The 9946-nt window shown below is 37.9% G+C and overlaps 1 long non-coding RNA gene across 1 annotated transcript in view; it reads right to left on the bottom strand.

Moving 5' to 3' along the window:
* Positions 1-498: 498 nt before the first annotated feature.
* Positions 499-9946, bottom strand: part of LOC114008623 (uncharacterized) — a 33084-nt gene continuing 23636 nt past the window's right edge. The window contains exons 2-3 of the long non-coding RNA XR_003550135.1: positions 5545-5653; positions 499-668 (exon numbers count right to left, since the gene is read on the bottom strand). This is a non-coding gene — a long non-coding RNA (uncharacterized LOC114008623). The remainder of the gene's footprint in view (positions 669-5544; positions 5654-9946) is intronic.

The raw sequence follows: 9946 nt of genomic DNA on the forward strand, positions 1-9946 counted from the left end.
GAAGATCCCTTCCAGGGTCAGCAGTTCAAAGTTCTTGCTGATAATGAAGTGTGATGTCCCAGTAGGACACATTGCAAGTAAGAGCTCTTGTGCTGAAGTGTTGGAGCACACAACCCAGCCAGTGTTATCTACTATCTGTAAAAAGACCCAAATGGAGAAACATATTTCTAAGTTAGTGCTTCCTCAACAGAAATTATTCTGAAGTTGTAGGATTATTAGAATAGGGTGGAGACAAGAGAGAGGGCAATCAATATTTCATTATAATATCTCCTGAGGTTTTCGAAGCAATGGATATGGGAGAAGGAAAGCTTTTAAGGAGAAAAATGGTGCATATAAATGGCTCAGTAAAATAAGTGTTTTCACATTTTACTTAGAGAAAAACAGAGTGTACATTTTAGTAGAGAAAAGTGGCTATTTAAATAATTTATCAAACTTCTTTCCTTAGGGAAAATGCAGAGTAGAAACATCTCCATAACTCTCCAGAAAGGGATACATTTTTTGTTTCTATAAGTAGAAAAGACCTAAAATAAGAAAGGCAGAAAAAGACAATCATGAAAACATTGAGCCGGGAATCAGAAGACCTGAGTTTGTTTCAGCTTTGCCACCTGCTACTTGTACAGTGATCGCGTGGACTTCTTCCCTGTGCCTGGAGGCCTTCATTTTCCCACCTGTACAAATGAAAAAAGACCTGCTTAGGCTTTCGATGTCCTGCCAGTCCCACAGTCCTACTGCTTCCTTCTCCTGACTGCCGTAGAGGCTCTTGTGATATTCCCTTGCAACTCCAGGGGTCTCAAACTAGAACTTGGAAATCTCAGAACCTTACTTTCAGATTGCACGATCAAATGGTTCATGACTTAGAAAAAAATAGACTATTTCTATTAAAATACTTATAGGAGCTAGGATCCCACATGGCCAACCATGAGGTTTGAATCCCAGCCATGGAGACTTGAAAAGCATGCTGGGTACATGTGTATGCATGCCCCAAACCTTGACGGGATAGAGAAGTTGAAAAGGGGTTGCAGTAAGTATAGTCTGTAAGACTATACTCTATAGGGTAGTGCTTTCTGTCTCTTTCTTTCTCGCTCTTTGGTGAGCACACAGTACCTTCTGGCAATTAAAAATGAAGTCTATAAATTATCTACAGAATTGTCATGGTAAATGCATGATGGTCATTTACAGTGGTCCATTCACCAGGTGTTTAAAACACTAGTTTGCCTTCCTAGTGGTCTGCAGACTTCATCACTCAGAAGCTTGGACTTCTCGTATCTGTCCTAAGGCACTACCAGGTCCAGAGAGAAGCTGTAACAACTGCAGTACATACCTTGTCAGTGCGCCCTGTTTTGTTGGGCTATTATTAACACAAAATGTGAGTCAAAAGAAATGGTAAGTGAGCTCTGCAGTGTTTTTCTTAACAGCTAATTGGTTTATTGTGCTGCGGATGGGCTTCTAGTTCTATACTATAGAACCATCTCCCACAACACAGAGGAAGGTTTAAGTGTGGGAGTGTAGGAGGGAGAATGACTAAGGGAAAATTAAATTGCTGTGAGAAACAAAAGAAAACTCCTCACACATTTTTAAGCAGTAAATTATCAAATTCGAAAAAGATGTAATAATACACATAATAATTTGATATTTAGTATATAATGAGCATTGATAGTATTAATATCAAACAGGGCACTGTGGCTGAATTAAAGCAAGGCTTCTAATATTTTTGAGAGGCAGAGTTATGCTACACCCCCTTTTCTGCTTGTGCTAAAGAGCCTCCTAGAAGCTCTGAACCAGCGGACTGCTGAGATTTAGAATTAGGAGCTAATTCATGTAATTCACACTATGGTGTTAATGGCTTCACTTATTCCAGTGTTTTGTTCCTGGTTGTTGACTGGTGAGAGAAAGCTGAGTTTCTTGGCTTTCATATTTCTCTTTTACTTTTAACATTTAACCTCTTACCACAGTAATACATATACATAGTTTAAAAGGTCAAATGCAATACGTCTTTTAACAACAAGAATAACAAAACAGCAGTTCACTGCTCCCCTGCTCTGTGCTGCTGGATTCTGCTACTCAGAATGAACTTTGTGAGCTGTTTCTGCTGGTATTTTACTCCTGATTTCTAAATAACGCTTACTATGCCATTTTTTGATTTATCAATTTATATCTTGTGCCTTGACATGCTACTATAGAATTAAGGATTTAGTGCCCTCATATGTGCCCTCATTTAGTGCCTTCCTATGCTTATGTTCATCTCTTCCCTCTCTCAACACAGCACTGCTCTAGTTTGGGTTTAATCAATTGTAGGATTTATATTCTTATGGTTTATATTATTATGGTGTTCACAGATGAGCTGCATATTGTTCTAAATTTCTTATTTTAGTCAAGCTTTTTGACTACCTTTTAGTTAACAATTACTGTTAGGCTGGAGGCCTGGGCAGCTTGGATGTAGGGTTTGGATGCCACGCCCTAGTTGGCTGATGCACCCCGGATCTAGTCTGATGCATCCCGGATCTAGTCTGTCATCAGACATGCGCTGCACTCAGATCTAACCCGGATGTACACACGGTGCTCTACTCTGCACATGGCACTCTTCTTTGTACATGGGGCTCTACTCTGTACTTAGCACTAGACCCTATGTGGCACAGCAGTCCGCTTTCCCCCCTCTATCATTACTGTACATCGACTGTTTCTACCTCTAAGAGACTCCCCCTCCCTATACCCTTATCAAAATCAGTAAATCCCTCCCTCAGGCGCTCTTCTCTGGCCCTCTTTCTCTCTGCCGGACCAGCGAACCTCGCCTGGAAATGTTCCCAATAAAAACTCTACATTTCTATTTCTTGTGTGGTCGGCCCATTCCTTAAATTTATTTCTTTTACTTCCTTAGTTATCAAGGTACCTATTGTCTCTATTTTCCCAGACACTTCAAAATATTTATACATTCTCTTTCATTATGTCTACCATTTCATTTTTCCTATTAGAAACACCCTTTGGTGGCTTTCTATACTCCTGCTCTATTCTAAACTGCATTACTGCTATCTGAGGACTTCTACTTCCCTCCCAATCAATCATTGCTGAATTTGCTTGGTCTTCTGCCTGTTGGATCTTCTGATTTCTGTTTCTTCTTTTCTGTTTTTTCTTTTTTTTCCCTTAGGTTTTGCCATAGGGTATGTGTGTGCTCATCAGAGAAAAGGAAAGTGAGGAGTCACTTCCCCCAAGGGGAATGGTCACACCACAATCCCTTCTCCTCCATTCTCCTGTCAGGATTTTGGGCATGCACACACATTCCCCTGGAATGATTTTCAAGACACCAGGTCCTGGGGCTCTAACTGTGGTTGACCATGTGGGAGTCTAGCGCATTAACCACTACACAACCTACTTGGCCCCAGATCTGATTACTGGATCCCACATATTTTTCTTTCTTGGTTTACTTTCTCATGTTGGTGGAGTACATCCGCTAGTATCTTTCTAAATAGACATTTATGAGAGAGAGAGAGAGAGAGACTCATCTTCTCACTGTAAGGCTAAAGTTAATTTTTTAAACAGACACTAATACATTCTTAAATTTTGGAAATTAAGAAATACTATTCTAAATAATACTTGGATAGTAGATAAATCAATTTGGAATTAATAAACTATTTAGAGAATAATCAATACTTTGTATCAGGCCACCCCAGCAGGAAACTGATCCATTCAGATGGCTTAACCGAAGAGATTTGACTGAAGCAATGACAGTATTTACAAAGGTTTGTTGTAAAGATTAGCAACAGCGAGAAGCAAGAATCTATTCTCACCCTATGCTAAAACAGACAAGGCGGGAAATTGCGTTAGAGGAATTGAGTGCACCGAAGCTATGGATGAAACACTGCCTGAAAGAAATATAGCAACTGCTACTGCAAAAACTACTGGGATGGAAGAAGGAGGAAGTAGAGAAGAGCTTTTCTTTGTCCTCTGATTTCCCATTGATGCCTGACCTGGGCAAAATCAACTCGAAGGCATTCAGCAAGAGAACCTAGACAATACAGCCCATGGGGACAAGGTGCTGGGAGTATAGCATAGAGCAGAGAAAGGTGGGAAATGAATCTGCTGAATAGATGAAGACAACGTAAGTGTTTTAAGTGTCCCTTCTCAACCAAATTTCAACATATTTTTGGGGGGGAATATTCAAACTCATAGCATCTATTGATGCTGAAAAGATATTTGTTAAATCTAAGGAGAACTTCCTAATTAAAACTAAGTTAACTCAGACTAGGAGGAGAATAGTTAAAATAGATGGTTGCCATAAAGGCAGTATATAGTCCAAGCACATTGCATAGAAGAGGAAATGGAGTTTCAGGAGAGAGGAGAGATTCAGAAGTTAGGCAGAAAGTTGAAAGCAGGTCAGGGAAGAGAACTTAGGTGTTCTACATGGTCTAGATCTGTTTGTACTCTGCAGCCTACTTCACCATAGTTGGAGGGAGGGCCTAATTTTCTTTATGCTTTAGCCTTAGGTTGTAATATTTCCTTGATGTAAACTTGAGGCGTGTGTGTGTGTGTGTGTGTGTATGTGTATGTATGTTCATCATCAGAGAAGATGGAAACCCTGTGTCTTATTCTCTCTAGATGAATAATAATTGTTATCTCCTTCCATCTTTTCTCATTGCTATGTATTATTTCTCTGTGTGGCCATTGTACATGCTAAAGGCTTTATTGTGGGAAAAGAGGACTATTTACTGCAGAGTATTGACTCATGCATGAGGGACAAATATCCATTGTGAGTTCATTCTCTTTTTTAAAATTAACTAATTCTGAGCGAGAGAGAGAGAGAGAGAGCATCTTCAACACAGTCCTACACTGTGATCTGTTCCAGCCTCAACTAGCTCCAGATTATGGACACAATTTTGACTAGTACACTCAGGGAGGTCTTGAGACTTGAACTGGGGACCTTCCTGTGTGGAATTACCTTAGAGCATTGCATTTTACTGCCATACAGTCTGGTCCCCAAATTAATTGTCTTTAAAAATGTTCTCATTGAGAATCTCCTGGGTTCTGTGAGCTATGTTAGGTAATTCTAGCACACACTCATTAGTTTGCCTCATACTGACACTGGGAGGAAGTATTCCAATTTTATAAAAGAAGAAACTTAGGTGTAATGAAATGGTGGGCAAGTGATTTTCTACTTTTCTAGATTCTAAGCCTTGTCCATTTTACAACACACCACAGCTATCTCATGCCTTCCTGAGAATTCAGAACGTTGTAGGAAGTGTTGAAAGCAAAGTAAGTAAAACTCCAGATTTCTTGGTTGAAGACTTGCACTGTGGGTGGTGGTCCCAGGCCTTCTTTTAGAACTGGATTCTGGGTAAGAAAAAAATCATGGTTGCTCACTGAGTGAAGGTAAAGGTGTGGGCTTTAGAATCAGAGTTCCAGCTTTACCTTTTAGTTTTGATATTTACTAATGGGGATGTTTGGATATTCCTTTTGCTCTCTGAATTTCCTTATTTCTTCTAGAGTGGTGACAGTATAAATTTCACAGGTAGTTCTTGGAAAATTATGTAGGTAAAGTGACAAAATGCCTACATGCAGAGATCTTCAAGAAATGTGCATTCTCTTCCTTTAGAGTAGGATGATCTGTTCTCCTTAGAAACATTTATTGGAGGACTTTACTATGTCAGATCCATGTACCCGTCTGTGAAGAGAAATACAAAATGTCTTAAAAAATGTAGCGGAAAATGCAATATTATGAAAAAATTATGCGTGAATTTCAAAATTCTTTCACACCAAAATAAATGCATATTTTAATTTCGCTTTTCACAAGTGTTTTGAAGTCTCATTGTATTAGAAGTTAAAATGTGCTTTATGTTCATCTGAGTCCTTTTAATTATAGTAAAAAAGGATTTCAAAGCACTTTTACCTCTGTAGTCTCTTTAAATCTAAATTTTACTTCTTAAATAAATATCTTTATTTAATTTTATTTATTAATATTTGTTTTTATTTTTAAAATTTGACCAAAGAGACAGAGACAGAGACAGAGAGAGAAGGGAAAAGTGAGAAAGCAAGCCACCAGGTCCAAGACTCAAACCATGGTCTGCCATGTGGGAGTCCAGCACCTTAACCACCATACCACCTGCTGGTCCCTCTAAATTTTACTTCTATCATTTCAATTAAGTGGGAAATATTTTCCTGATTGGGTTTGTCAGGGCGGCTCAGAACAGGATCTCCTGTTCCCTACCTCACTCAGCCCTATGCTCTGTTCCCTAAATGGTACTGCCTCTCTGCTTCTCACTTTCAGGAATTAGGAAGAATTGACCAAAAAACTTAAATGTGGTATAGTTATGTTAATGTAGCTTCTTTCCCTTTTAGCTTCAAATCTCTCAGGGAATAACTTGGCAAGAAAGAAGGTGGCAATTTTTATAGAAATTAGTAACTCTAATCCTTTTATTCTAAAAAAGATTCGCTACTAATAATCTTTTTCATTTACTAATGGATATTTTTGAAGCTCAAGTCTGGAGCAATTTACAGTTTGATTTTAATGCCTGCTTTTCTAAGAGACTATGATTACCACTATCATTAATAAGTTTTAACTTCACAACTTTCAGTCAAATAATTTTCAAATTCTTCTAGTAATATGAGACATAGGTAATACCCTTATCAGTAAAAAGTGCTTAGTATTGCTAAACAAAGTTAAAAATTGTGAAATATGCCATGCGCTAAGCCTCATAAATATTTTTTTATAAGGCCATTTGTTAGGATTGGGGTAGAAGTTTTTTTCCTTTTTCTTTCTTTCTTTTTTTTTTTTTTTGCTGTGTGGAGGATATGGAAATTTATACTTACATCATAATACATTCTACTTCCTTAGCTAAAAAATCTTTCATTATCTCTTTTGTAAAATGAATCTTTGAGCTCTAGAGAACAAAATCCTTGGGAACTATGAATAAAGGATGTTTTTCTTTTCATAGTCCCCCCAAAAGAGGGGAAATGAATCAGAAAAGCTAGTATTAGCATTTGCAAATAGTAGGTCTTCTAAGGAAAAAAGTCTTCATTTTTTTTTTAGAAGAATACATTAGAAATTTGTGCACTATTAAGTTACAAATAAATTGCTGAGTAGTTATTTCAAAGCATGTATTCTGGAATGATTTTAGTTTATCTGAAGTACATGTCATCACAAACACACACATGTATTAGGCTACCTTCTTACAATTTTAAACTCTTCAATGAACATGTGTGTGAGATTTTCTGACTTCCCCAGTAAAATGACCCTTAAATTAATTGACCATCTTCTTAGTCCAAGGTGATTTCATGTATGTTTTTTCCTTATAGCCTGTCCTGTAAATTAATTTTCATCATCTCTGTTTTACAGATTAAGAACCCCAGGAGGGCTTTATAACACAGTCAAATTCACACTTCTAGCAATTGGAAGAACCTTGTGTCTAATCTCATGCATATTCCATGACTCTTTCTTTAACGAGCTTGAAAATTGAATCTGGAAGGCTTTCATGCCAGGCCAAAGCATCTGTTCCTGAAAACTCCATGTGTGGTAGGAATGTGGGGAGTCTAGGTCTGTGCATTGGATTTTAGGAAATCATAGGAATTGATTCTGTAGGTCAGTTATGATGACTCATTTTGGTGACAGAGAATTAATTTGCGTGCTTCTACAGGATATCCACCTTGGATTTGGAAACTTTCATTTCAGATTTTCATGCTCACAGATGTGTTCAATCAGTTGTTTCAGACAAATATTTGTTTAGAATATTTATGGAAAACATGGCAAAACTCATTTGTTTGATGGTGCTATGCCATCTAAGTGGTGAATGAAGCAGATGTTTATCGAGCAGCTATGGTGTGTAAAGTTGAGGTGGAAGTTGCATTGACACAAAAGCAGGATGTCATTGTTCTTACCAGATATTTGAGCTTAGATAAATCACCACCATCAAACAGATTCTCCACTGAATCCAGGAGAAAGGAACAAAAATTGTCCTAGGGATTAAAAGGGTGATGTATGTATTCATCTCCAGTCAGAAGTATGAGAAAAAAAATTTTAATAGGTTTTTGTTACAGGGTATGTATGCTCACTGGAGAGAGTCAGAGAGGGAGAGACAACAAGAAATCACCCCTCACAGGGATGGCCACCCCACAACCCCTTCTTCTCCATCCTTCTCTCAGGATTTTGGGCACACATGCACATGCGCCCGGTATGATTTTCAAGTTGCTGGGTCCAGAGCTCACACTGGTTGGCCATGCGGGAGTCCAGCACCTTAACCACCACACCATTTGCTGGCCTCAGGAAATACTTTCTTAATATACAAATGGCCAAAAAACATATGGGAAAAAAATCAACATCACTAATCATTAGGGGCATGCAAATCAAAACCTCAGCAAGATTATCATCTCACCCCACTTAGACTAACTAGTGTCAAAAAGCCAAAATTAGCAAATGCTGGAGAAGATGACAAGAAAGGAGAACTCTTTTACCCTTTTGTTGGAAATGTAAATTAGTACAACCATTATGGAAAACAATATAAGCTGCCTCAAAATACTAAAATTAGAGCTGCCTTATGATCCAGCAATCTCACTACTAGACATAAAACTAAAGAAAAGGAAATCAGCATATCTTAAACACAGCTGCACCCCAATGTTTATTGTAGCAGTATTCACAATAGCCAAGATATAGACTCTAAGTGTTCATCAGCAAATGAATGGATAAAGAAAATGTGCTGTGTGGATACACACACACACACACACACACACATGCATAATATAAAATATTAGGTTATTTTTCTGTTATTCTCTGCAAAAATGACTTTCCTATGCATCATGACTTTTCTGACAACTCAATATATGTCACATTATATATAATATGTAACAATACTTTATTACATATGGATAAAGAAATTGGATACCAGCAGTTAGCGTTAAGGCTATGTCGCTGGACTCCCACGTAGTCGACCATGGTTCGCGTCCCGGAACCGGTGGCTTAAAACTCATGCTGGGCGCGTGTGCGTGCGTGCCCAAGATCCCGAGAGGAGAATGGGGGAGAAGGGATTGTGGCATGGCCATCCCCCCTGGGGGGTGATTTCTCACTTTCTGTCTCTCTGTCTCTCTCTGTCTGTCTGGCGAGTGCACGTGCCCTATAGCGAAAACCTCTCCAAAAAAAAAAAAAAAAGAAAAAAAAAAAGAAATTATTGTATATAACACAAAATATATTCTACATAACATATACTATATGATAGAATAGTTATGAAAAAGAATGAGATATATATCATATTTATATATAACAAAATATTTATTAAAAATACTGATGTGTATATATAAAATAGAATATTATATTTATATATAATAGAATACTTATTAAAAATAATGAGCTCTTATCATCTGAAGTAAAATGGGTAAGCCTGGAGGACACTGTGCTAAGTGAAGTAAGCCAGGGATGGAAAATCAAATATTATGTATTTTCATTCACATGTGGGAATGACCTCATTAGAGAATTGAAGACTGGCTCCTATAGACTGGGAAGGATGGGGGGAGGGGAGATAGAGATGTTGCTTAGTGGCAACAAAACCACAGAGAGATGAGAGGGAACATCTTCTAGTGTTATGAAATATAGTAGGGTGAATATAATTGGTAGCCGTGTACTGTAGATCTCGAAGTCACTAAAAAGGAAGATTTCCATGTTTCTAATATAAAGTAATAATGAACGGCTGAAATGAGGAATGTATTAATAGCCCTGAGTTGATCTATGTGCATTATATTCTTATACTGAAAAACCACTATATAACCCACAGATATGTACAGTTATTGTATGTCAATAATAAGAATATTTGTAATTATAATTAAAAGATACCTTCTAGAGCAGAGCTATGTGATGGGCCTTCCTAGAGCAGGTCCGATTTGAACAGGTTGTAATGAACTCATAAAGGGAGCTCCAGAGAAAGGACGCTGCCCAGGCAGAGGTACACGCTGAGAACAGTGAGGGAAGGTTCAG

This window comes from Tupaia chinensis, unplaced genomic scaffold (assembly GCF_000334495.1).
Source record: "Tupaia chinensis unplaced genomic scaffold, TupChi_1.0 Scaffold000045_1, whole genome shotgun sequence".
NCBI classification, from domain to species: domain Eukaryota; kingdom Metazoa; phylum Chordata; class Mammalia; order Scandentia; family Tupaiidae; genus Tupaia; species Tupaia belangeri.